Source organism: Neofelis nebulosa, chromosome 7 (genome assembly GCF_028018385.1).
Source record: "Neofelis nebulosa isolate mNeoNeb1 chromosome 7, mNeoNeb1.pri, whole genome shotgun sequence".
In the NCBI taxonomy this organism is placed as follows: Eukaryota; Metazoa; Chordata; class Mammalia; order Carnivora; family Felidae; genus Neofelis; species Neofelis nebulosa.
In genome coordinates, this window is record NC_080788.1 from 36,476,266 (window position 1) to 36,503,789 (window position 27,524).

General features: G+C 52.9%; 1 long non-coding RNA gene across 4 annotated transcripts in view; it reads right to left on the reverse strand.

Moving 5' to 3' along the window:
* The window catches only part of LOC131516341 (uncharacterized), an 83,001-nt gene that overhangs the window by 22,117 nt on the left and 33,360 nt on the right, over positions 1 to 27,524 (reverse strand). For 2 of the 4 annotated variants that reach the window (XR_009264000.1, XR_009263999.1), the window contains exons 3-7: positions 13,901 to 14,045; positions 4,251 to 6,624; positions 3,103 to 3,248; positions 1,261 to 1,422; positions 484 to 654 (exon numbers count right to left, since the gene is read on the reverse strand). This is a non-coding gene — a long non-coding RNA (uncharacterized LOC131516341). The remainder of the gene's footprint in view (positions 1 to 483; positions 655 to 1,260; positions 1,423 to 3,102; positions 3,249 to 4,250; positions 6,625 to 13,900; positions 14,046 to 27,524) is intronic. The other 2 variants (XR_009264002.1, XR_009264001.1) reach the window with 1 other exon arrangement.

Here is a 27,524-nt window from a genome sequence, read left to right on the forward strand (position 1 = left end):
CTTGCCTGGTGCCCTTTGAACCCATCCGTTTCTCTGTGACAATCCCTGGCTACCCAGCGGGGCTTTGCAACCTACCCGTTTGCTCAGCGTCTGTCCCCTAGGAGACAGTGATCACCATACTATTCAGCTTCTAGCCCAGAACCTGGCCTATAATAGGTGCTTAATCAAAGCGTGTTCGAAGGAAGGGACAGGGAAAGGCTTTCACGCTGAGAAAGCCCACCAGCCCCACGATGGGCGAACAAGGCTTAACCCCATTTGGTTTCTCTGCAGCTTCCAGCGAAGAGCTGGGGACACTGTCAAGCGTCAGCTAGCATTTTCAGACCAAATTCTACACACCATGACTTTCTTCGGTATTTGTGCTGCGATTTACAAGGCACTTTTGCAAACATTGACTTACTTAATTTTCATAATAATCATTAGAGGCCTTATAATTTTTTTTTTTTTTTTTAGATTTTATATGGAGGAGCCAATCCCAGGCCTTACCTGCCGGCAGCCTAGCCCATGGCACACACTCCTATCTGAAGTCAGAGTCCCGCTGCCTAGACAAATCCATATATGTTACAGGCATCCTTGTCCACACATGGTCCAAACACAGCATGGTTACATGATTGCTGATAGAAACAGGGAATCCTCAGCAAATGAATGGTCTTGCTCCTAAGATCGCCCAAATCAGAGAGCCCAGACACCCCCTGCCTCATAATTCTGTTCTGTGATTCCCTCTGCCCCCCACCGAGCCGTGAAACAGCAGTGCCCGAAGCAGCCAACCGCTCCCAACCAACTCTCTTTCTCTAGCTTCTCCTGGAGCTTGCTGACCTCAGAGTCGCCCTTCCCAGACGGCAAAGCTGTAATAAGACAACGCTCAGAGGCCACCCATCAGAAGCTTCCAGCCCCTCCCTTATCCCAGAGGCCAACCTTTGGTCAACAGTCTCTTCTTTCAAGAGAGAAACTACAGAGTGACCGCCAGCAGAGAGAGAGGAACTGGTCAGTTGAGACCTGAGGTTGAAACCTGGCCTTGCCACCAAATCGCTGTTTTTGCTTGGGCAAGTGGCCCCCACCTCAGGTGGCTCCCTTCACAAGGACGGTGGTGGCTTCCCTGAGCCGTCCATTTCCTCTTTCCTGCCAGGCCTCTCGATAACCAGAAGCCACAGTTCTGGGGCAGGGAGAAAGCTTAGGGCACTAACGGTAAAGATTCCTCCCTTTCTGCAAAAATAACAAACCAACAATAAAAATAGCAATAGGGCATATGTACTGTTTACTTACACAATTTCACACCATCTTCGCAGAAATGCTAAGAGGTGGATATTCCTTTTGCTCCCATTTTAAAGATGGAAAACAAATTCTCAAAAAAAAAAATACTCCGTTTCGTCCTTGGACACACAGCTGGAGGCAGGTAGAAGCAAGATTCGAAACTGGGCGACTTATCTGCAAAACAAGAACATTTTAGAACATCATTCTTTTCTGCTGGTCTCACCAGCTCAGCTTGTCCTTCCCCATAGAACATTTATAAAGTTCGACCACATACTTGGACACAGAGAAAAAAATCTTTTAATTTAAAACTGGAGAGTCTATAGGTCGCATTCTCTGACTGTAATCCAAAATTTTTAAATAAAAAAATAATGTGGCTGAAAATATTCTTAAGTGCTTGGGAATTAACAAACAGAGGTCTAGATAACCCATGGATCACAAGAAATATTAAAACGAAACTCAAAAACCATCTAGAAACAGATGAAAAGAGGAACATTTTATTTCAAAACCTATGGGACCCCCAAAAAAGCTCAACTCAGAGGGAAATTATGGCCTGAAACGCCTTCCTTATTAAAGAAGAAAGACTAAAAATAAAGGAGCTGAATATGCATCATAAGGAATTAGAAAAATAAGCCAACAAAAAAGGAAAGAACAAAATGGGAATTGACCAATACCTGAAATTAATAGCCCAGAAACTAAGAGAAGGGGATTAAAAAAAAAAAAAAAATACACCAAACAAGGGCTTTGAAACCAGAGTTGATGGGAGGGAGAGACCAATGGTATCTTGGGGCAGGTGAGGGCCCCCTGATCCGTGAGGGTCTCCCTGGAGTCCCGCCGGCCAGTAACGCAGGCTCCTGGAGCTCGGGATCCCGCCCCCCAGCAGGTGGCTTGCTCCCACCGCACAGTCTGGCGATGTGACTGCCCACCCGAGACTCCTTGGCCTGGAGTCTCGAGCAGAAATAAAGCTCCTCCGTCTGGGCTTATTAGGCAAAGGAGGCAGTTTTGTGTTTTCAGCAATGAAAGCTGCTGCGGTTTTGTTTTCTCTCTGTTGCCAGGAGTCAAGAGGAAGTCTGTGGTTAGACATCTTCGGGTGGAGACGTACACAAACACAGAGGCTAGAGATGAGCTCCTCGAATTCAGCCCGCCCGGGCCCAGCCCCATGGAAGGAGGCTAAGGAAACAGAGCCTGGAGCAGGGGAAGGTGGGGGGAGAGACACCGTGGAGATGCCCAGACCCGCAGCCGCACTCAGCCTTACTCTATCCGCGGCCCACCTCCCTTTCCCATCTTGACAGCGGGATCCTGTAGATCCATTTTTTCTTCCAGGCATGAGGCAACCCAATTTGCCTTCACTCTGTCCGGAGACCGAGGTCAAATGATCCCTGTGAATTGAGCGCCCGTCTCAGTAGTGGAGCCATGGCAGGCACTGCGGGCCGCCACCCGCTGTGGGTCCCAGCCTCTCCCTCGTTTCCATCAAAACCTTGGATTTGTTCCGGGTCACACCTCCACAAAGTGCTCACGCCTCCAGCCTCCCGCGTATCTAGAACCCGGCCATTTGATTGCACTTCTGGCCAATGAGCTATTGCATTCCTAAGAAGACTTTCCCATTTTTCATTCCGGTTCTTCCTCTGTCTCCCTTCTTTGTCCTGCCTGGAGCTGGCATGCAACCCTGAAGATAGGACACCCATCTTGTGTTTATAAGGTAGCAGCAAGAGGATAAAGGGAGAACAGGAAAACAGAAAGGCCAGGCCCTCCACGGCATAATCCCATCACCTGCCACCCTGCCCTGTGCTACTCTTGTGTCCAGGGAAAAATAATGCTGCATCTGTTAAAACCATCTGTAGCCGGTGCCGCTGTTACCTGCCGCTGAATGAATTCCTTCTTGAAATGACAACTTTGGTCTTTGTAGGGTTTTTGAAATGTTTTCAGCCCGTCTTCTTACTGGGTCCTCATGGAAATTCTTCAAGGTGGGTCAGTATCTTTCTTCCCGTTCTCAAATGAGGAAACTGGGGTGCCATGGATGTGAAATGGGTCAAACAAAGAGTTAGGGTCTGAACTCCTGCACTCTGTGCCTCAGTTCATTGCTTCCCCACCCCCCACCCCCAAAAAATCCTTCTTCCTCTAAGCAGTTCAGGGCTATCCTTATCCTCACTCTACCTTGCCCCACACAATCTTGCACACAGAAAGCAGAAATCCCTCAGGAACCAAGGAGCATGTGAATGGAGCTTGGTCCCTTCTAGTGCCAGGAGTAGACATGCTCTTTTATTTTAAAATCCATCACTTCCAACCAAAGGATCTGGGTTCAAGTCTTGGGATTTCCCCCCTGAACTTGCTATGTGTTCCTGGGTGGGAACAATCTCTGAAAATCTCCCTGCCCATCTATACAGTGAGAATGGCAGCCGGTCTCCTCCAGAGGCTATGATAATAAATTCAGAGATATATGATAATGTATGATGTATGACAATAAGCTCTGAGATAGTAATCTCGAAGCACTCAGGATGTCACGGAGAACACTTTGCACATGATAAAGCACCGATGCCCTTATTACGGGGCTGTTATCATGATGACTTTGGTCTGTCTCAAGGCTGTGACTCCTCCCTCAGCTCAGCTCTCCTTGCGGTTGACATGTAAATTACAGATATGCTTCACATGCCTTTGTGACTACTCGTCACCATTTGTCGACCTCAGGGGAACCGAGAACGTTGATCTCATGAGCATATACCTTTAAGCAAGGATAATGTTAGTGTTATGATACTTACTTGCTCGTTAAGCCAGGCTATTTGATCTCCTAAGGTCTTTACTTTCTTAGTGACCAAAACTTATCCATTCATCCACTTTCCAAAAAAAGAAATAGACTCTGGGCTGGAGACTCTCAGGGTTGCACGGGACTTAAAAATCATCTGGTCCAGCCTGCCCTCCCACACCGAGCCCTCCCCTTTCTGGGATGGCATCTCATCTTCATGCCCCCCCCCAAATCCCCGACGGGCATCGAACCTCCACGTGCTCACCTCAGAGACAAGGGGTTTGCTGCCTCCTGGGGTGGTCCATTTCTCCTCTGAACATCGTCTGCTAGAATACTCTTCCTCTAACAGACACTCCTTGGCAGACACAAGGATGTGTTCTTGGCAAACTTCTAATACTGTGCACATTTGACTGTGTAGGATGGTGACTGGCAGAGTCAGTGGGGGATGAAGAAGCCCACGTGAGGTGTTACCAAACAGGAAGTGCCATCTGTGCTGGATGATGACAGTCAGGGAAAGCGTCAATCAGCTGCCCCGGGTGGCTCCAGAGACAGCTTCTTCCTTCCTCACATTAAAGAGCTCAAGAATAGCAATTACTCCGTTAATTCTGACGCTCTGACTATTCACGGGGCCAGGCCAGGCCATGTGGCAGTGACAAGACTGAAATCTCAATCTTGAGATGAAAGTTTATTTCTTGCGCATATCAGGTGCCCCGTGAGTTGCGAGACCCTCCCCCTTTTGGCATGCCGTCTGGAACACGGGGCGTCCAAAGTCCCTATGGCAAAACGAGGAGGCACATCAACCCGCGATTGCCTTCGTCTCAGCCCATTGGGCAGAACAAGCCGTGGGGCCCCAATCTAGCTGCAGAGGAGGCGGGGAAGTGTAGCCCGGCACATGGAATCTGTGGTGAGTGCTGTCTCTCCAGCCAGCCTTCCCCCAGGACATCTCAGGGTATGCCATTAAAGAAACGAGAGTCAGCCCTGTGGAGAAGAGGAGCCCATGGCCATGGAAATGAACCATGCAAGGTGATGGGGAACTTTTGGGGAAGGCCCTCTGTCTGCTGCTGTTCACTATAAGCAGCCATCACACGGCAATCTGAGGTAGGATCTGTACGCACGGGTGGCCAGGCTCTTCCACCCACAGCGACCGTGTGCTGACAAACACCAAGGACAAACTTTGCATGCGGAGTGTTCCCGACGTCCCCGTCATCCCTCCCGTCGCCATATTTGCCCCACACACCCCACTCTCCAAAAATGCGGTCTTGGCCTGCTCTGTTTCTTCTCATTCAGCTCCCTCAGAGCTCCATCTTGGCCAGCGCAGTTCCTGGGAGGATAGGAAGGGACAGACAGTGCTGGAGAGACCCAGGTCACGGGGGAGCATCCTGGCTTGCCAGATCAGTCTCTGAGTCCCCCCACCCTGTCGGAGGGAGGAATTTGGGTCAGCAGTGAAGTGGAAAGAAAACTCAAGAAGAACATAGAGGGGGTAGGGAAGGAGGGACCAGAAGAAAAAAAAAAAAAAAGACATAGGTGTTGAGTCCTTTGTGTATAATGGGGATGCAGAAAGTTGAGAGTCATGGCGTGTCAGGTCGATTATGGATGCCCGGAGGGTTTGGAGTGCCTTGGAAGAGTCAAAGTTTCTAAAGAAGACTTGAAGCCCAAGATAGTGAGAGAGAAAAGGAAACAGGGACCTCATTCTTTTTCATCTCTTTGAGAGGTGTGCCTGAAGATGGAAAGCTCTCTCTTTCGCTTGCTGGATTGGGCTTCTTTGAATGTGACTTCATGTAGAAACGAGGTCACAAGGAATCCCCACAGGTACTCAGGTTACGTGAATAAAACCCGAAGTTGAATGAGTAGCGTATTCTGGAGGCAGGCAAGGCAATCGGATAAGAGCAAGAAGGGGCTGTAATTGTTCAGAAATAGACTAATACGCTTTGGGGATGCCAGAGGACGAGGAGAGTGTCCAGCAACAGCCAGGAGCCACCTCTCCACCCCCAGCCTCTGGGTCAGAGAGCCCGGTGAGCTCTCTGCTCCTTTCCCTGACTCAGGTTTCCAGACCTGAGCTCCATTTCCTGGATGCAGACTGACTCGGGAGTATCTCCTCCGTCCCCCACTTGTTGTACCTCCACTTGGTGGATGCTACAGTGACATTAGCTTTGCTGGCTGCCACCTACCCCCTGTTGACTCATACGAGACTTCCTGCCAACTAAAAACCCAGCCTCTTTCACTTATGCTGTTGACCTAGGTATCCCACATCCTGTGTGTGTCTGGTGGGTATTCTGAACCCCAAGCAAAGGTCTCTCTTGCCTTTCATCTTGCTATGCATGAATTTGAGCCCATTTCAGCCTGGCTAAGGCCTTTGCAAACCCTGCCTCTCACCTTCCCTGAAACGTCCACCCTTCCCACTTTCCCACACGCCCCTCGGGGACAAGGCGGTTCAGCCCCATGGGGGAATCACTTGGCCTGTAAAAGGGGTAACACAACCTGTCTTACAGGGACGCCATGAGCAGTAAGTCCATTCTAGCCATTGGTAAGTGTTGAACAGGATGTGGCCCAAGACAGTGTCCCTTGGCATACCTCATCTGGGCTGCTCAGCTGGGCTCATGTAGTTAGATTCAGCCATTCCTCTTGCACATGTGGGTATACTGTGGGAAACAAGGCAAATTCTGCACGAATTTTCAAAATAAAACTTAAGACTTATGAGATGTTGCCTCCAACCTGAGGGTCCAAAGTCACTCTCTACCCTTTGAAAGTCACCCCACTAGCCAGGCTATTTGGATGCACAGAGACAAAATGGTGCCTCTTGGCTCCCTCAGTACTGCAAGGAAGAAATCTAGATCTCTAGGGCACCTGGGTGGCTCAGTCGGTTAAGCATCTGACTTCCGCTCAGGTCATGATCTCACGGTTCGTGAGTTCAAGCCCGGCGTGGGGCTCTGTGCTGGCAGCTTGGGGCCTGGAACCTGCTTCAGATTTTGTGTCTCCCTCTCTCCGTCTCTACCCTTTCCCTGCTGGTGCTCTCTCTGTCTCTCAAAAATAAGTAAATATTTTTTAAAAAAGAAACGCAGCTCTCTACTTTCAAGAGCTGCCTCTTCCCCTGGGGCCCACTCCTCCCCACACCGCTCTCTCCCCAGCTCCGGGAGCTCTCCAGATACTCAGAAGGAACAACCTCAGCAGCTGGTCCACTCCCTGCCACAAGCGACGGTCCAAATTGTGGCTACTCTGACCTTGATCTTCAACCTCACTCCTAGGCTAGCGATGTAGAAGAAAGCACGGGACTTGGAGAAAGACAAGCCCACGTTCAAATTCTGCTCTCTTTCACCAGCTGACAGACTCAGGAAAGTCACCCACCCCCCGCGATCAGATTGGCAGGACTGCAAATTGGGATAACAGGACCGTCCTCACTGGTGGTTGAGAAAGTTACGAGGAAGGACTGGCTCCCCATCTGTCTTCAACCGCCGTCCCCCACCACCTCCCTCTCTGCCTCGATTCTTCCCAAATGTGAGATTCTCTTTCCTTCTCATTTTTACATAAGGAAAAGAGCCGGCCATCAGGAGACCTCACCCGACTCGCGACGTGACCATCAAGTCACTTACGTGAACCGTGCCTCGGTTTCCTCACCTTTACATTGAGAGGCCTGAGTGAGAGATTGATAATGTCAGCTTCCGCTGGTTGCATGCCTGCTGTGTGGCAGTCATGCCATAAATGTCACCTGTTTACATTAATCCAGTGGCTCAAGGAGGCATTATTATGTGAGAAGGAGCAGGCATAGCACCCATGAGCATGGGCTGTGGCTAAGGCTGCTCCGCCCCATCCCCCTGCTCTCCCTTTGGCTGCTTCGTGGTCTAAGACAAGCAACTCAACCGCTCCGTGCCTCAGTTTCCCCTCTGCCAACAAGGGTGGTCATGAAAATTAAATCGGATCCTGCACCCAGAGGCCTCACCCAAGGCCTGGCACACGGGAAGCCTAGCATGGCTAGTTTCCCAGAGGATGTGAGGTATCAGAAACCTGTCTAAGGTACCCGGTGCAAGACCACGCAGCTCCAAGACCGTGCCCTGGTCCACTGCAGAACGCAGTCTGTGCGCGACCGTGACTGTGGAGCGTCCTCCAGGAGCGTCTCCGGTGTTGACTCTGGAGTTGGTAGGCTGGTAGCCTGGTGTCCAGGAGAAAAGGATGTCGAGGGAGAGGCATCAGCCTCTGGGGCACTAAGGTTTTCCCCCCACCCATGGCAGGCTACCAAGACCCCAACAAGCATCCCCACGGAGAATACACACACACACACACACACACACACACACACACACACACTGCAGGAGCCATATTCTCAGCTCCACCAGCTTCAAGGCTCCATCCCAGAACCCAAGACTGCTACAAACAGACCTTTGAATCAATCGTCCCATCCATATACTTGCCTGGGCCCCGGCCTCTGCTGGGTGCTGTGATGGACACATAGAAGAATACTCTTCAATGCCATGTTCATTGAGCACTTGCTATGTGCCAGGCACTGTGACTTTAGAGGCAAATAAGTCAGGGTCACCAGACTTATGGATGAGACTAGCGCATGGCACAACACAGAATACAGACCAAAAGAGAAGTCCAAGAAACTCTTTACCAGTACAGGAGACATAAGCGGAGTCTTAGAATCCTAAAGTGTCGTCATCATGGGGACAGGGTGGAGAAAAGGTTTTCCAGGCAAGAGAAACAGCTTCGGTTCTGTGTGGAGGTAAGAGACACCCTGGCCTATCTGGGGGGTGGGGAAGGCAGGGATGAGAGACAAGGCTCGGGACCTAAGCTAAAAGTTCTGGCCTTGTCTTATGTCAATGGACAGACACTGAAGGGTGCTAATAAGGAGCACCTGGAAAGAGAGTTTTGAATTACATGCCTGGGAAGACTTCCTGGAAGAGGTGGCTTTTGAGCAGCCCCTTAAGCAATAGCCAGAACTTTGAGAGGTGGAGACAGAAAGGAAAGCCTCCCACGCGATCAGGCAGCGAGGGAGCCGGGACATGGAACAGGAGGCAAGGGGCCATCTGGAAAACAGCCAGGCCAGCAAGAGATAGCGGGGAGATGTTGCAAGAGACGACAGTGAGGCTGCATGGAGGGGCCACGGAAGGTCAGGGAAGGGAGAGAGCACTTTGGGCTGGGAAGCGTCAGAGGCAGTCTTATGAAGAGAATGAATCAATCAATGAGCCAACCAATCCACGAGTAGGCCTTGATTTGAACCTCCAAGTTTAACAGGTTTGCGTGAGCCCGGGTGCCACATCCAGGCAGGCTGCCTCTCCCCGCCCCCACCCCGGCTGCCCTGCTTCCGCCCTTTTAACCACACCTTCATCAAACCTACCCCTTTTGGAACCCCACGAGTAACCTCAAAGTTAACCTTTTGAGCTCATCAAAATCCTAGAGTCCACACAACCTAAGCCCTTAGTTTTATATTTGAGAACACTGAAGCCCAGACATAGGACGTGACTTATCCACGGTCACATAGGGACACTCTGCAGTGTCACAGCCAGAACTAGCACTAGGATCCTCAAGTGCCCTCCTCCTAAACGTCAGCCATCAGGGGTCCACGAACGTCTCCACCCCAAAGACATGTCTTTCGTCATAGAAACTTCTTTCTTAGAAGAAAGAAGAAATTGACTCCTTAGCACCCAAAGGAATGAATCTAGGATAGTCATGCTTCAAAGCCACATGACCAGTTCTGAAGAAACACCTGGCTGTCGCAGCACCGAAGCTAGACGAGGTGGGTAACCACCCTCCTTCCCCAGATTGGAAGCTGGCCTGAGCCCTATGTGCAGAACAAGGAGGGGTGAAGCACTGAGAATTTCACCTGCTTTGTTTCAGTTTCCATAGAAACCTCACAGGGAAAGATGGGGAAACCCCATCTTCCAAACCACCATTTCAGGAGGCCATGAGGTGGCCCAAGGCATGAAGGTGACAGCATTGGGGTCTGCCCCCCCTCCCCCCGCCGGCCACTCCCCTCTGGCAAGAGGACACCATCCCTTCAGGCTCACCCACTGCTTCCTTCAGGGCCTGGGCACCCTCACAGGGCACATCTGTTCTTTGCCAGGTCAGTAACAGCCCATCAGGAAGCCCCTGTTTAATAAACCATCCATGTTAAATTATCGAAGGGATAGGAAAGTGCCATGAAGATTCAGGTCAACAGGAGTAGGGAGGAAGGGGGCGATAAAAGAATATGAATTGAGTGCCCACGAGCTAGACGTTCTCTGGGGGTGTGGCTGTGTGGTTGTACAATGACGTCACACTAAGCCGAGTCCTCTCATTTTTCTGAGGCTCAGAGGGGTTTATTGACTTCCAGGGACAAACAGCCATTGAGTGGAGTCCAGCTCAGGTCAGGCTGACTCTCATTGGTGCCGTGCTGCCCCCAGAGCAGTCAGAATGGGGGAGGCAGGGCGGGCTGGAGAGGCTGGAGAGAAGGCAGCGGGAGCGAAAGCAGGGTCAACCAGAAGGAGGGAGGAGATGGGCAGGGGAGAAGCCAGAGGGCTGAGGCAGGGGGACTGGTGAACCCGATTCTTAGGAGCACCTCGATGTCCCCCTTGAGCTTCTCTTTCCTCCTGACCATTTTTACCAACTTGACTAGAACACGGAGCTGATCCTCGGAGGCAGGGAAGCTGGTAGCAAAGGCAAAAATGAACAACCTACCTTCTCCCTGTGTCCCTTTCAGGGGGTTGGGCTTTAACATATAAATCTGGAGGGATACAATTCAGTCTGTAGCACCAACCAAGGAAGGAATTTAGTAACGGCATCAGAAGAGGCCTTCGGCACTTAGCGTTCTTTCTTCCTCTGGACGTTGGGGTTGAAACATCACCTCCTTTGTGGGTTTTCCAGAATCACTGGGCTAGACCACATCAAGGGGCCCCGGTTCTCCGCCCCTCCCTGTGCCCGCTGCCTCTGCCTGTGACTTTGGAAAAAACCTCTCACAACAAGGACACGGAGTCTGTCCCCCTCTTTGATTCAGGGTTAGGCCATGCCATCTTTTGGCTCATGGGATGTTGGCACATGTCAGGCAAGCAGAAGCTTAGGAGAGCACTTGAATGATTGGTTTCTTTGCTTCTGCACTCCCCCAGCACCACATGACTATGCCTGAGCTAACCTGGTGGAGGACGAGAAATCTGTGGAGTAGAGCTGAGCTGCCTCAGTTGTCCCAGATGAGGCCAGGCAAGATCAACCAACGGCCCGACTCATTCCCACACCTTTCAGGAGCTCAGCCGAGGCCAGAAGGAGCTCCCAGCTGACTCCTTAAATTAAGGAGCTAAGAAACTGTTTATTGACTTAAGCCACTGAGTTTGGGATGGCTTGTTACACAGTATTGGCACTCGATAGCTGACACAAACACAAAAGAGCATGTAATCGGTGCCCGAAGGGTGGGTATTTCCTCCACCGTTCTACTCACCGCCCTCCCTTCAGACGCAAACATAATTCTCACAGGGATAGTTGGGACGCACCAATCGTGGTCCTGGTGGATGTTGAGCTGCAATCTCATTGTTACTCCCGCTTCAGATTGATTACAGACGCTGACTGCTCAATTTTGATTAAATACTAAATCATAAGCTGCTTACAAAATGCCTGCAAAACGCTGACATTTATGAAGTCCAATAAACTACTTGTAAGAACAGGAGTGCTAGATTGGGAGAAAAAAATAAAATCTTCACCCAAACAAACATCGGTTGACAGCAGGCAGATGGTCAGAATCCCTCACTTGTAAACTAGAAAAATTAAGATTTGGCAAGGGTTGTCTGAAAATAACTAGCAAACATCAAAGTTTCCCCTTTCTATGCTGGTGTTTTTCTGGGCCCAGCTTCAATATTTTCACAGGCTACTGCACGGAAAAGGTGTTGCAGGCCTCCGCGTTGCTGGCAAGGAAAGGCTAAGAAATACCAGCAACGATTTATAGGAAGCAAGGTTGCCAACATCCCAAAGAGTGCGCGTTTAACAGCCAGCAACTGCACATTCCCATAAATCCCCAAAACTCAGCATCAGGCCTTCCCTTAATCTGCTGCGGTGTGAGGGAAAGGGAAGGCAGAATTTTCTAACTCGATTTTCCACTCGGATCGGCTTTCACAGGGGTGACCGTGAGTTAATCTTACGAGGCCTTCAGCGATCTTAATAGAAATGGAATCCAGCCTTAAAACCACAGGGTAGGGCTCTCCTCACCTTTGTTAAGTCAAGGAATGCGGGCGCTAAGAGGGGCTTTGGCTCAGGCTCAAACAAGCCCCACAGGTCCAGGAGAAACACAGGCTTTGGCGGCCCTGGTTCTCATTTTTTCCTGGCCTCTCCGTGACCTCCGAAGGGCTCAGAGAGTGCACCTGTGAGCTGATGAGGTGGGTCTGTGTACTTACGTGGCTGTCCGCAAGGGTCAACATACCTCCAGAGATGGCCCGGGAGCCACCCCTTGATAGATTGCCCCTGGTGCCTCACACACACAGCTTGCACACAAGACCACGACCTCACGAATCACAGAATCGGGGCCCCTGCTGGGAGAGCAGTATTTCATGGTGGAAAGATTGCAGACATTAGGTCTGGGAACCAGATCCTCAACCATCTCTGGCTCCTTCTGGCTTCATGGGCAAGACCTTCAGTCATGCTGAGGTCTCCACCCTCCAACTAGGGGAAACCACACGCACTTTGCAGGGTTATTGAAGGGCAATATGGACGCGACGCGAAAGAGACAAACTCATACGCAGATCGTTGCGATGTACGTTGAGTGCCATGACTAAGTTCTGCCCAGGGCATTACAGGAGCATAGAGAACACCCGGTCGGTCAGAAAGTAACTCCTGAGCTGTCTTAAAGGTTGAATGAGAGGGAACCAGCGGAAAAGGCAAGGAAAGAACATTCCAGAAAATGAAGACTAGGTGAGCGAATTATTGACAACCAGCCTCTGTTTGAACCCTTTCAGTACCTCACGGCCTACTGAAGAACCCATTCTAGTTAAGGAAATCCTTTCTTTCAGAGAGTCTCTCTCTTTGGCTTCCACTGATTGGCCTTATTCCCTACAGGGCATTTATGGAAGGCAGCTCTTGTGTCTTTCCCTCCTTGGGTAACAGGGTCTAGCCCTATCAGGCATTGCTTGCGTCAGGAAGGAGAGTCTGCACCCTGTTTTCCTTACTTGGGTCACGGCCCAACATTCCAGAAGAACAGGGGTCAGAGCCCCAAAGATGCTCAACGAACCCATCTGGAAAATAAGTGACCCTGGGATTGGAGCTGAACTTTAGGGGAGAGGCCCCAGCTCCGGGTAGAGGGTCTGGCTCGGCTCTGCTTCCACGGGCCCAACCCAACTGCGAGTCAGAAGCCTCGACCAGCGAACAGAGCCTATGGCTTCTTGAAGTCGATGGCCAAGAGGAAGAGGGGCAGTGAGAGCGGGTGGCTCACCCTGACCCCCAGGGATCAGCGCCCAGCTGGGCTGTGAGCAGACCCCAGGCATCCTCCCCTCAGTGAGCAGCGGGTGGGCCGGCCACGTATGGAGTCAGCACACGACAAGCACGAGGAGGCCAGCCCGGCCCCGCAGAGGGCTCTCCGAGTGGTGTCATTGCTACTTCTTCCCCTCAGAGATGGAGGGCGTGTGACAAGCGGGGCTCAAGACAATGCCCAGCCCTAACCCGTCTCCCTACCCGCCTGCCACAGACGGGACTCCACCGGGGGCTGTCCCTTTCGTGCAACGCAAGAACAGATCTCCCCAGCAGAGCCGACTCAGCGCCTCAGATTCCTCCTTCAGACGATGCAAATCGCTCGGTGTGCCCCCCTCCTATGACAACAGGATGAGCGGGTCAATACAAAAGCACTCAGAATAGCACGCGGTGCTGTTAGCGTTACGTATGTGTTAACATTCTCCTCCTTCTCCCGAGTACTCAAGAAGGGAACATAGCACGCAATATATATAAAACAAAATCGCAGCGGGTTTGCCCATTTACCTGGCACACGGAGAACACGGCGAAGGATATGGCTCCGCAGAAAGACAAGGCCCGTCCTCACCGCTCGCGACACTTGCCTCGTTCCCGCTCGACGTTCGCTGGAATCCACCGCCCCCTCGCTTCCCCTGGGAGTTGCTCCTTGTCACTGAAAGCACAGAGACGAAGGATCCAAGCTTGGCGTCGGGTGATCTCCATTCAGGTCCTGGCTCCGCCCGGGGTTTTCCGGATTCTGTGCCTCCTGGGGGCGGGGGGGGGGGGGGGGGGGGCCTGGGCGGCCTCCCGTGTAAAGCGACGACTGACGGCCACGGCCACAATATTTAAACACATCCTGCGACTCACCTTCCAAATCCCGCAGTAACGTTTCCTAATTAATCACCCTGTGTACTGCATTCTAAATTAATTAAATTAAAAGTCATTAAATCCAGGAAATTGAAATTAGTCTAATTAGATTAGAGGCACATCCAGTGGCTGTGGTGAGGGGTGCCACGTAAATTGGCCAATTTCAGTGTAGAAGAGATAAAGTCAGATTACAGACAGGCTGTTAAGAGGGAGAGGCAAGGCTTACAAAGAATGAGTCAAGGTCGAGGCGATAACGTTATCGAGGAGAATAACGACCACAGTGGCAACAGCTATCCTGTGCCAAACCTGCCTAGTTAGTCCCCACAAACCCCCTCTGAGGTAGGTGCTTTCGTCAGCCCAGCTTGACAGATGGGCAAACGGAGGCTGTGCTGCGTGGAGGGCCACAGTGGAAGCCCCTGTGGTTTGACCCCGGAGGCCCCTGCTCGCGCTCTCCCGCCGGCCTCCCGGATCATAGGCAGAAAGGACTCTGTGGGCTGGACAAAGGACAGCGTTGGACGGTGACCCCGCACGCACCAGCCAGCCCAGTCCGGCACAGTCCACGTGATGTGGACTTCTGTCCTCCCGTGATGCCCACGACGGATAACGCTCACGTGCCCACCCCACTTAAGGGTGGTCCGGGCCAAATCATGGCTGTCGAGGACTGGGAGGTGTCCAAGGTCTACCCTACTCGCTAAGAAGCTAGCGCACCTTACAGTCAAGGTTCCTGGGCCAGACACAAAAGACTTCCATCCTCGCAGAGATAGTAAGAGGCAGAATAGCAGCCTTTCTTGCCTCGGTTCCCCAAGCCCCAAATCCCATAAGGCAACACGGAAAGGGCCAAATGATGCCTGCGTATTCAATGGGTCGTATTATAGGAGAGAAACCCCAAGCGTAGGGAAGGTGAATCTTTTATAAATTCTTTTTTTTTTAAATGTCTTATTTTTGAGAGAGAGAGACAGAGTGTGAGCAAGGGAGGGGCAGAGAGAGAGGGAGACACAGAATCCGAAGCAGGCTCCAGGCTCTGAGCTGTCAGCATAGAGACTGAAGCGGGGCTTGAACTAGTGAACTGCGAGATCATGACCTGAGCTGAAGTCGGATGTTCGATCGACTGAGCCACCCAGGCGCCCCAGGGAAGGTGAATCTCACACAAGGAACAGTGGGGTTGCCTGCCCTGCTCTCCAGAGGGACGCCCTCCTCCAAGGCTATTGGCTGTACCAGGGACTTGAAAGCATAGCCCGGAACAAAGGCAGGTGGTGCCTCTGTTCACAAAACAGGCAGGAACTCCAAAGGCCTGCAGAGAATTTTCTCCCGACCATATCCACCCTTTTTAGTCTCAGCTTCTGGCCGATTTTCTCTTGAGCACCCCACCCCACTGGCCACTCTGATTAAGCTGACCAACAGGGAGCGGGACCAAATCTGTTCTGTTAAGTCATGCAGCATTTAAGTGAGGCAAATATCAACAGGGCTCCAGGCAGCAAGAGGAAACCAACCTGCAGTACTGACCTCCGCTTTGCCCTCCCCAGAGTCCTGGACGCGGCCGTCTGAACAAAGGTCATATTAATCAGGGTCTACCTGAGAAAGCCAGGGGGATTCCGCCTTATGGTTCTGTACTGACCTTTCCGCTTGGCCCAAGGCAGTGATCCAAGTAGACAGAATGTATTAGGGACGGCACAGGCTCCACCTTGACCTCCCAGGAGAAAGTGTGGGGCAGTTCCATCATTCAAAACAACCCTGGCTCGACCCTCGGCTCTCAGTGAACTGAGATTGACATGAGTGCCTTCCAGATCCCAGGGCAAGGTGAGGTCAGCTAAAGGCAGGGACAGATTTTATGCTGCCTTTTCTGAGTGGGGGACCCCCATGATAGGGATAACTAACCGCAGGAACACACACAGGTGCCAAGTGGCTTCGGTCATCGGGGGGGTTCCCGACGTGCCAGCGATGTCTACTTAGATACCTGAAGGTCTCTTTGATGCCGTCTAAGCTATAAGTCACCATGTATTCAGAAGGGACACAGGTTAATGTCTGGCTTCCACACGAGAAGTACAGTCCCCAGGGTGCATATGGAGACCCTAGAAAGAACGTACTTTTTTTTTACAATTGTTGGGATCCCCCAAGTGGGGACTTCATCACTCAGGGGACACGGGTTGACAGCACCTCCCATGGCCCTTCAGTGGATCATAAGCCATGGGGTTCCCAATTCCACTGCCATCAGTCTTGTCTAGTCCTTGGTTTGGGGGAGATCGCCTGAGGGCAGACTGTCCAACCGGTTCTGTCTGTCCACTCCCCCAGCCGGGTGTCCACTCCCCCAGCCGGGTGACATTCACCTGCCCCATGGAATGACCGAGTAACAGCTGTGAGAATCCAGACACCCAGAGGTGCTGACGGTATTTTGTGCGGGAGATACAGGAGCTGGGGCCATTCCTGCCTTTCGTACAGAGTTCTCAGTGAGGTTAAGGGGAGTAGGGACCAAATGATGGTCAGAGCTGCCTGGCGGAGGACGGCAGACCCAGCAGTTCGTTAAATTTAAGGCACTTCAACAGTTTGGGAGAAGCTGCGCAGAGCATCTTCTTTCGAGAGGAAGTCCCCAGGAGTGGTTCCAAAAGACCAATCCCACGAATGTCCCCAGCTTCCCAGTAGCTGACCGCTGAGCACAAATCTAAGATATTTCCTCCGCAGGGGCTGGGTTGTTAGTCTCCTTCCGCTGTCATCCCAGTGGCTAGAACATCAGCCTTTCCCCCGATAATCTCCTGCTCATACTCTGTCCAGAAGGTTCGGGTACAAGAGAGGTGAGAAGCGTTTTCATAAAACATATAGAGACCCATTACATCCCCAACTCTGGCCCATGGGGGCCACCGTAGGAGGACTTGGTGAGCCATGTACTCATCCACGTGGTCACCACCCTGATGCTCCAAGATCATGGCAATCCAACAAGAGAATCCCAGGTGACCAAACCAAAGTTAAATTTGAACCCCCGCAGGTCCCCCCTTTGCTTTTGGGGGTTGCTGGTGGGAAGGAAAGATACATCCCACCCAGGAATGGTCTGGATGGAATCCCGGAGCTCCCAAACTAGATCTGAATAAACTCCCACCCGGATCATTACTCAGGAAGCGGCCAAGGGAAGAGGCTTCCTTTCTGGGTCAGCTGCATCCACACCGCCCGACTAAAGTGACCAGGGGAGGCACAGTCAGCAAGGAAAGGAGCAGGGAGGGAGGGAGAGAGACGAAAGGAGAGACCCAGCCGGGGCATAGCCACACGCAACAAATGCATCTCTGGTGTCCCCATTTACAACATTGACATTCGGGTTACTTTCCGGTCTCCCCGCAGCTGCGGGAGGAGCTCACTTTATGGAATCAAAGGTCCGTCCTGCTCATTTCAGCGGCCCAGAGGAAACATCTGCCCTAAAGATGAAAGCTTCTGCCTCTACCAAGAGAGGAACCACTCGCAGTTTGGAGAAGACAGTTCTCCCATCGTCTGCCTCTCCCAAGGTCAGGCCCCTCCCGGGTCCTCCTCCCCGGCAGCGGGCATCCCGCCAGCACGCTGCTCATTAAACGACAGCTCTACCAGGGGCCCCAAACAGCATGGGCGAGCTCCCCAGGTGGCTGCTTAAATGGGATACAAAGGTACATTCTAGACTCTCCAGAGATGAGTCTACATTGCGTATCCTTCCACGCAGCTCGATGATATTAATTTTTACAGCTGAGTTGATAAGAATGAAGCAACCGGGAAAAAGAGGGAAAAAAAAAAAAAACAATGAAGCTACCCTTCCCTCCAATCCCTGCACTGCTGACGTTGCAAATTAAGAGCCGCGTCATCAGGCGGCTTGGGGTGGGCGTTAAGGTTTGCTGCCCCTTGTAGGCCCTTCTTGGGCAACACGGGGCCATGTTCCACCTGCCTCGTCTGCCCCCAGACACCACGCGTGGTGCAGGCGTGTTGGTGGCTGGAACGAGTGGTCCTGGCTAGTAATGAAAGCCAGCGTGGGTGCCTGTCTTTGCAGATGCCAATGGGACATGATGGGGGGGGGGGGGGCAGGTTAAAGCAGGCAGGGGCAATATGCCTCCTCTCTATGAGCTCCCAACCAACAATTAGCCTGACCTTTTCCTCTTCCACTGCTGCTTTGCCTAATTTGCTTCACTGCTGGGGGGCGGGGGGGGGGGGGAGGAGGTGGGAAACAAATCCTGAAGACGAATAAAAGCACTGGTCTCTTTCGACCATCAAAGGCAGAACTGGATGCTGCACGGTGATTTTCAAGGCAATTCCAAATTAACTTCAAATTACCGAGAGCCGACTCCCTCCATGCCTTTCTCTCTCACACTCGCTGGCTCACGCTGTCCCCCCCCACCCCCTCCCCCCGCCTTTAGCCTGACTTTGTTCACAGAGCAGAACAGTTCCCAGCCTCCCTGTGCTCTGTTGTGAAACCAATCCATGTTTTTCCACTTCACCCCTCCGTCCCCCTGGGCAGCAGCTCCCGCCCCCCTTCCAAAGGAACCAGCCAGGAGGCCCAACCCCGAGTGAGCGTTTGCTTTTTCCAAGAAGAGGTTCCAAGGGACCGCCGCGCTTTCCAGCCAAGAGACTTTGTTTGGTGTGTGGTTGCTGGAGATTGTAAGACATCGGCCAGGTAGGGTGCCCCCCACCACCACCACCAGAGCCTGCCAGGGCTCAGAGAGTCATTCCTGAGTGCTCCCCAGCCAGGGGAGGAAGAGGTGAGGGAAGGGGAGGAGGCAGAGGCAGAAGTGTGCGAGGGACATGGGGCAGATGGGTCATTCTTTCAGCGATGCCGGCCTGGAGGCCACCGCTCTGTGGGAGCCACGTCCAAGGCCACTTCCGCAGATGTCCTCTCTCATTGCCTCTGCCCCACGGAGCTCGCTCGCTCGCCCGCCTTCCTGGGAATTCGGACTCAGTGCCTGCCCGGCCCCTCGATTCTGGGCGCACCCTGCCTGCTGTCTATTAGGGGCTCTGCGTGCATGAGAAACCCAGACACGGCCTGACGCAGCACGCGGTCTCAGCGAGCGTTGTCCCATGCCCCCACTTCCTCTGCCCCGTCTCTTCTCCTAAAAGTAAGCTCCGTGACAAAAGGGACCGACCGTGTGACACTCCAGTGGCCCCGATGCCTCGTCCAAGTCCTTCCACGTCTTAGTCACGGAACCAAACGACTGCTTGTGAAGTGGATGACGGTTCCCTTCAAACGTCCCAAGTTTGCCGCTCTCCGTTAATGACTGAAGAAAACACACACGTTAACAATGCTTCCAACCTCAGCTCTGTTCCTACTTGCCCCAAGCCTGTAGACAGAGTAACCAAATTGCCCCTCCCGCGTTGGACCAAACGGCTGGGCAGTTTCTGGTGCGGTTAGAAATTCAGTGGTGAAGGGGTTTCTCTTTTCCACTTGTTAACCGACTCACTTGGAGGAGAGAGGCCGGGCTCTCAGTTCCCGAGCTCCTCCTACTCCGCAGTGAGTTTCGCTTTGCCACGATAGGGCCAGGGAGGTCCCAGACAGCTCTGGGATCCTGAAAAAGACCACGTGAGAACTTTCTTCCCAAGGGGACACCCCACCAGCCAGGTCAGGTTGTACAAAGGAAGCTTTGATCAGTTGCAAGTCGCCCCCAGGCTGCAAGAGGTGGGGCCTGGTCCTGGAAACCGGGCTAGACTGATGTCTCCAGTAAGAATTTAACTAGGGAGGTCAGGAGAGGCCTCACCAGGGAGGTGACACTGGAGCTGAGGCTTGAATGACAAGGCCACGCCGTGGCAGTTCTGGGGAAGGTCATTCCAGGCATGGGGAACAGCTACTATAAGGGCTTTGAGGCCAGAATGAGCTGGGTATGCAGAAGGAATCAAGTGAAAACCAGTGAGACTACAATATGGTGGGCTAGGGGAAAACAGACACCGACAAGGGCGCAGAGACCCATGGCGTGGGTCCTTGCATCCTGCTCTAGGGAGTTTAGACTTTGAAATTCAAGGGCTCTACACAGGAGAGCAACGGTTGGGGGTCATTCTGGCTGCGGATGAACAAGTGTTGAGCCGTGGTTGGATGCCAGTGCTGCTTCCTGGGATGGGGAATACTTGGGGAGGCCTGTGGGCAAGGCTTCTAGCTCACTGTAGGTGATCAACAGGTGGGAGGCTATTGTCACCTCATTGCTACGGTCGTGGCTCCCTTGAGGCTCTGCCCAGATCCCTTCTTGGGAACAACACATCTCCAGCTAATGGGAAGCTCATCCTTCATCAGAACCTGCCTTAGACCACAGGGATCTGCTCTCTCACGGGGGCCTGTGGCCAATGACCGGGTGATGTGTGGATGCAAGGCCCAGCCTTCTTACCTCGGTCGGAGGCCATTTTGAAGGCCGATCCCACTCCAGAGCCCCCTGTAGGGTCCTGGGGCCTCGTTCACAGCCACACCTTGGGTCTGCTTGCCCTCTTGGCCTGGTCAGCCTCCTCCCCTCTTTATTTGTGATACGTGCTCCCCGGCCTCTCCGAGAACCGTCTCAGAGTCTAGTTCCCGAAAACCTAATCTAAGACAACCAGTGTTCCCGTCATTATCATTATCACTAGATCATTTCTAGGGTCCCATCCAATTTGAAAACTCTATTATGAGGAATTCTGAAATAGCCTCTCAAACTTCTCTAATGCCTACTATCTGAAGACTCCCGCCCCCACATCTTGGTTCACCACCAACACCACACTGTCCCTCAGAAGCGGCTTCCTGTCCTAGATTCGCTGAGAAACTGTTTCTATTTTCTATGCCTTTGTCTGCAGAAGCACACTGGTTTAGTTCAGACCCTGGGTCCTGCATCGAGATGGGGCAGGTGCATGGTGAGCTACCCACAGGACACCCCGGGGACCCTGGGGGTCTCTCGATAGCCCATCCTCACTCCCAGCCCCCACGGAGGGTGGGCAACAGGATAGCCCCCTTTCCTGCTCGGGCAAACCGTCTCTACGTGTACATCTGCCGTCACACATATACTGCGTTGGCAGAAAACCCGTTTTCATCTGCACACGCGCGCGCATGTGCGACGCCCACCTGTAACGGAATGTGCCACATGCCGGAGACGGTGCTGCGAGACCACCGGCCGTGACGGCACAGGTCGCACCCTGTACGAGGGGAAGCGCGCCTTGATGAGAAGGGGGTCAGGAGCCAAAATCCGGCCCGCGGTTTTCTACCCAGCCACACACCCTGGGATGGTTTGCTTCTTCCTGGACGCACCTTCTTCTAATTCCGCTCAACAAAGCACGCGCCCTGACACAGGGCCAGCCTGCCCAGAGCAGGTGATTGTCCCTAATCTGCCTTGCGGCTGCGAGGAAACAGAAGCAGGGTGCCCTGGTTATGATACCCTTGTCTCTGCGGCAGACCCACGCTTTGAGCCCACTGGGTGTTGCTGGGGCCGGAACTGTGCAAACCCCTCCCCTTTGCTGGCTGCCTCCTGCCGTGCTCTCTGCTGCCTTACTGTCACTGTCGCTGCAGGGGTGGGGGTGGGGGGGTAAGAAGCAGCAAGGCAGGCAGAGGGACTTCCGCTTCCAGGTAGCGTCACCCCAGTAGCCACAGATCATTTCAGATCAATCACCGCCTTTCCGTCACAGTCTCAGAACCAGCCACAGCCTGTCCCCCTCAGGGACAGAGGTACCAGTCAGCCAGCGCCCCCTGCTCCGCATCCGAGGCCCCACTCCAGGGCGAGCTAACAACCCCCATCTCCTTCTTTGTTCCCCCCACTCAGGGCAGTAGCTGCCTTTTTGTGCATCCTCAAAGACCACTCTCTGCCTCTCCAGTCCCGTGATCCTTGTATCATGGATCGTCTATGGTAAGATTCCCCGATACAGTCACTTGTGTGGTCTCTGCTTCCTGGCTGGTCACCCTGGATGGCATAGGTCTCACATTTCGTTTTAGGTACTCGTTTATTCAGTCAACAAACACTGGTTTACACCATAACCCCTGTTGGTGTATATATGATGCAGGATTTCATTTCATACACACACAGATGTAAATACCATTTATATCTTTGGGATATGTGTAGAACATAACCCAGGAAGCCACACAGGATGGCTACAATTCATTCACTCTGGGGACTGGAGGGTATTAGACGGGAAAGAGGACTTTCCACAGGACCTTCTGAGCCTTTTAGAAACAAGCCTCTCTTCTATTTGAAAAACTGATGAACGCTCATGCGTTCAATGCCACCTGAGTGCCAGGCATGGGGGGAGGCCCTGCAGATAGCCAGATGTGTTTACCCTCCGCGACTCTCCCTGCTCAGCCCAGGCTGACACCGCAAACCAACCCTGCCCCGTATCTGGGTTTTCCCTTCTCATCGACAGAGCCAGAGGAACATTCTGGGAAGATGGGAAGTGGATGGCAGAATCCCCAGCAGGGGAAGCAGCCCCCCCGACCACACGACTGAACTAAGAGTGCAGCAAGGAAACAGGCAAGTGGGAGGTGTCTTTGCAATGCCACGTGTGTGGGGTGGAAAACGACGTAAGGAAGGTTCGAGTAGGAAGGGCCCCCAGGGCTGGTAGACACAGCAGCCCCGTGTGCAACCTGAAAACCTCTTCACTCCCGCCCCTCCCATAGTGACCATGCCATATGAGCAGAACTAACCTGACCCCCAGCTCTAGCGGTGGGCCTGATGGCTCCAAACCAGCTGAGGCACTCCTAAGCCCCCTGCCATGGGGATTGGTTCTGGTAACTTAAGACTTAAACCTATCAGCTGGAAATCCCAGACTTTGGCTTAATAACTGTAAGAAAGGGCACTTTTTCCTGGTGTGATGCCCGAAATATTTAATAGCGTCCAGGTCAGTTTCTGACCCACTGGAACCAGCAGGGGCTCAATGAGAACAAAAGTGGATCCAAGCAATCTGTCTGCTCACCGTGCTTAATGCCTTTAAATAGCCCTGCCTCCCCCTCCCTGGTTGTGAAACATGTGACTACGGTTGCTGCTGGCAGCTCTTTTGTGATCATGAGGCTAGCTATCCTGAAGATTAAAAAAGATAGCCAAAGGAGGGCTGAATTAAGATCCCTGCTCAGACCATGTTTCATCCATGGTTAAACTGGGAAGAGCAGGGAAATGCCTTGTTCAAACTCTTGTAGCACCAGGACCTCAATCTTTTGTCCGTCAGACCAGTCTGATTCTAATAAACGAAAAAACCTCTTACACCGCACTGTTGGCAGCAATGGGGACTCAATAAGTGTTTGTTGAATGACTTCATTACTGAACGTGAATTAGATCAGAGGGGAGTGCTGGCAGGGGGCCCGGATCAGCAAGGGTTTGGAGCGAGGGAGGGATGACACAGAGGGGGACAAGGAGGAGAACCACCCACGAGTTGACGCTGTTTTTGGTCACGTGAACACATTTGCGGTACAAAAGGTTCCATTAAACGCTAGGCTTTCTGTGGCTAAATCTCTGCTTGCCACAATGTCCAGAAACAATAAATACCCAAAGCACAGAAAGCTTTTAGAAGTTTGCTATAAAAATAACTGAAAAGGCTCTACAGAGATCTTCACATGCCGGATCCCATCAGGGGCTTGGGGTTGAGTGGAGGGGCGCTACTGAGTCTTGGTATTGTTCCCTGATTCTCAGAACAAGAGGGTTTGAAAGGCTGTGACAGTGCAGTTAGAAAACACAGCTGTCCTAACCTCGGAATTCACATGCACTTAAGAAACACAGTCCCTGTTCCCGGAATCGGAGAGCGTGGGACGGACAGTCAGAGAACCCTGGGTTCAAGACTGCCTGTCGCTTAGGAGTTTCGTGGTGTTGGGCAGGATGGCTGGTTCTTTCCCGAACGTGGGTTTCCATTGTATGTAAAACAGAAACAATGTAGGCTCACTCTAGTTTATCTCAGGGCCAGACACCTCAACATTCAGAAATGTGGGATGTTAGAAAAGTTATATGGCCCCTGACAGCCGATGATGGAACACCAGTGAGTTCTGAGGAACTCTGTAATCAAACAAACACACGAGTATTTCTGTAGGGATATAAATATTTACAGTAAATGGGATAATTGAGACCATAAATAACCTCATATCGCCTTGGCCCAGGACCTGCCACCAAGTGAGTTATAAAAGTCTTTGGCTGTCGGGGCGATTTGGAGTTTGGGAACTAGGGGGTCAAGGATCGAGGACCTGAACGAGCACACACTTCATCAGGCTGTCAGAGCACTGAACAAGATAGAGCCCCCACCAGCACCCCTTTTCATCCAGTAACAAAGGTAAGGCCAGTGCACCGTCAGTCGTCAATGGCTGCAGTCTCTTCCAGAATGACTTCCTCTGTCTCCACTGCGGATGTATTTCCAGGAGTTCCCAGGGCTGCCTGGACACCCGGTGTGGGATCTCTTCTGCCCCTGGGCAAGGGGAGCAGTGCACCCCTCCAAACAGGTTCTAAGGCTGGTATCTCTGAGCTAAGCTGGTCCGGCTCCCCCGCCCTGGAAGGTCGGCTTCAGCAACCAGTCCCTCGAGCCCCACAGCAAGCCTTAGAGGCAGAAGAGGGGCTAGCCAGGCAATCACTCCTCCACTGTCTGCCTCTCGCTAGCTCCACAGTCATTATGAACCTGAGAGAGAAGAACCCGCTTGCGTTTCCCTCCAAAAGATACCACTGCGGGGAGGGGAGGGGGGCGCTTGGGTGGCTCAGTCGGTTAAGCATCTGACTTCAGCTCAGGTCATGATCTCACAGCTCGTGGGTTCGAGACCCGCTTCGGGCTCTGCACTGACAGTGTGGAGCCTGCTTGGGATTCTCTCTCTCCCTCTCTCTTCTGCCCCTCCCCTGCTCACGCTTTCTCTTCCTCTCTCAAAAATAAATAAATAAACTTAAAAAAAACAAATCCTGGCTAGGCTCTTGGCCTTGTCCTCCCACTAGCTGTTGGTGTAGCCAACAGCTTCACGGGTGCTGAGAGGAGTGAGGACACCCAGCTCTGGTCCCCAGCTACTGGGATCGTCCATCCAGCAGGTGAGAAAAAGCACTTCCTTGCCCCTGATGCTTTAGTTCACACTTCCGGGTCTTCTGTTCAAGTTGAGCATCTGTCAGACATCAGTGCATCGCTCAGCCCTTTGCCAAAGGCTCCCCCAGGTTCAGGGGCCCCGGCCCCTTGGTTTCCCTGTGGAAGGGCAGCTCTCCAGGCATATCTGACCAGCTGGAGTAGAGCTGTCCCCTCCCTTGTTTTGCATACCATGCTTCTGCTCATCCAACCTACTGACTGGGCACAGGGCACGAGGCACTTGCAGAGTAATGCCGCAAGCTGCCATTCCCCCGAGGCGTCAGATGATGTTACGGGGCGACGGCATGGCGGCTTGGCTAATGAGACCAATTTTACGTTCGGGGCCAAGTGTCCTCCATCACACAGCAGGTCAGGACAAGGATGAGACAGCAGAGGGAGGAGCCTCTGGGAGCTGTAGCCTCACACAGGCACAGTGCACAGTGCAGGGCAGGCTTGAGACCCTCAGAGGAGGCACCCACAGGCTGTTCTTTGAGCCACAGCATGTGCACAGGCTGAGAATTCTCCGAACTCAGCACTGACGTCAACCAGGCACCCAGGTCTGACCTGTGAGCAGGGCCAGGATGAGAATGAGGCAAGCGAGGCACCTGGGGCGTCCACTTTAAGGAGGGGCTCTCCCTCAGGGGCCGCCCTGCCTTTGCACGACTCCGGGAGAGAACGCCTCCTTCAAGTTCACAGCCAGGGGCCTCTGTTCGCCAGCCTGGGGCCCAGAGCAGAAGGGACAGTACCCTGGTCGGTGAGAATCGGAGGAAGAAGTGCTGACGGGAGCCACTCTTCCTCCTCTGTGGCTTTCTAGACCCACACATTGGTCCCATCATTTTCAGCAAGTCCTGTGATGTCTTCATAATGTCCTGAGTCAATCAGTGGGAAGTGGAAATCAGTGTAGCTATTTGAAACAGAAAGGGATTTAGTAGCAGGTTGAAAACCAAACTGTACCAAACCCAGGGAGGGCTGGAGGGCAGCAGGCTTCTGCCTGGGACCTCCAAGAATGTCTGTGGACACCATAGAACGGTCCACAAGGGGAGCGGCTGCCTCTGGCCCAGCCGGGAAGGTGGAGAATCAGGGACTCTGTGTTCAGATGCCTGGAATCAGCAGCCAGGGTCGCAAGGCCGTCACCTCTGCTTGGCTTGGCTCCAACAAGGCAGGCACTCAGACACGGAGACACTTGTAGGAGGTCCCCACACGTCCCCACCTTGTTTGCCCACAGACATCGGCTAACTGACGGGAAGCTGGCCTCACTCCTGCTTTCACAGCTCGGCCCGACGGCATCTGACAAGCAGCACCGGACTCACAATCAGAACTCTAGCTGCAAGGGAGCCTGAGAAAGGGTGTTTTTATCCTGCCCAGCTTTGGAGCTGCGGAAGGCGCGTTAGAAGAAGGGGAGGGTGGGTGCTCGCTGAGGGCCCGAAAACAATGCCTGGCTTGAGGTCCCAGTTAAAAGGCCCCGCGGAGGCCAGAGAAGCTAGGAGGACTTCACCTGATTGTGGGAGGTAGGGATCCGGTGCTCAGCGCCGGGTGACCCGGGCAGGGACCGCCTGATGGAGCCCTGCCCCCACAGGCTGCCCACCCGGCCGAGCGAGGCTACGGTGACTCACCTACAGTTCCTCCAGCACCCGCAGGCGACTTAGGCAGCCCAGCGCCGCGTGTGACTGACTCACACCTCCTTCTGCCCCCGTCCCACGCTCTGGAATGTCAAGAGCCCGAAAGTGCAAACGTGTGATCAATCTCAGGAATAGGCCTTTCTTGAACTGCTAGTCCCGTCCCCGTGACTGCGTTTAGAATCTCTTAGTGAATTTGTGCCTGCCGCGGGTCCTTCGCTTGGTTTTACCCAAGCGCTTTTCCAATATCTCCGGCACCGAGATTTGGAAATTAAGTGGCATCTGGACTAATCACTTGGTGGAATCTGTGTGGCATCCCAGCTGTCAGCTGCAGCTCCCAGGCCCCCTTCAAGTCCCGCTCAGTGTGGCTGAAACCATGAATCCGTGCCTTATGGGTGTGCAAGCTCTCCCCTAGATTTGCCCCCATTCCCCGGGGCCGCGGTCTGCCTCTGCCCGCAGGCCTCCCTCCCACTGCCCCTCTGCTGCCTGCTACCGTAGACACCGCCTCCGGGAAGCCCAGCCTCTCCCCAGGCCCGCACAAAGCAGCTCACCAAAGCAGCAGATGGGAGAGATGTCCTAATATGGTCCTAACAGTTCTGAGCACACACTGCAGGACAAACATCCCAGGGCCGTGCTCACGCCCATCTTTTTTTTTTCTTTTTTTTTTCTTCTTTTTTCTTTTTTTTTTTTTTTTTTTTAAATTTTTTTTTCAACGTTTTTTATTT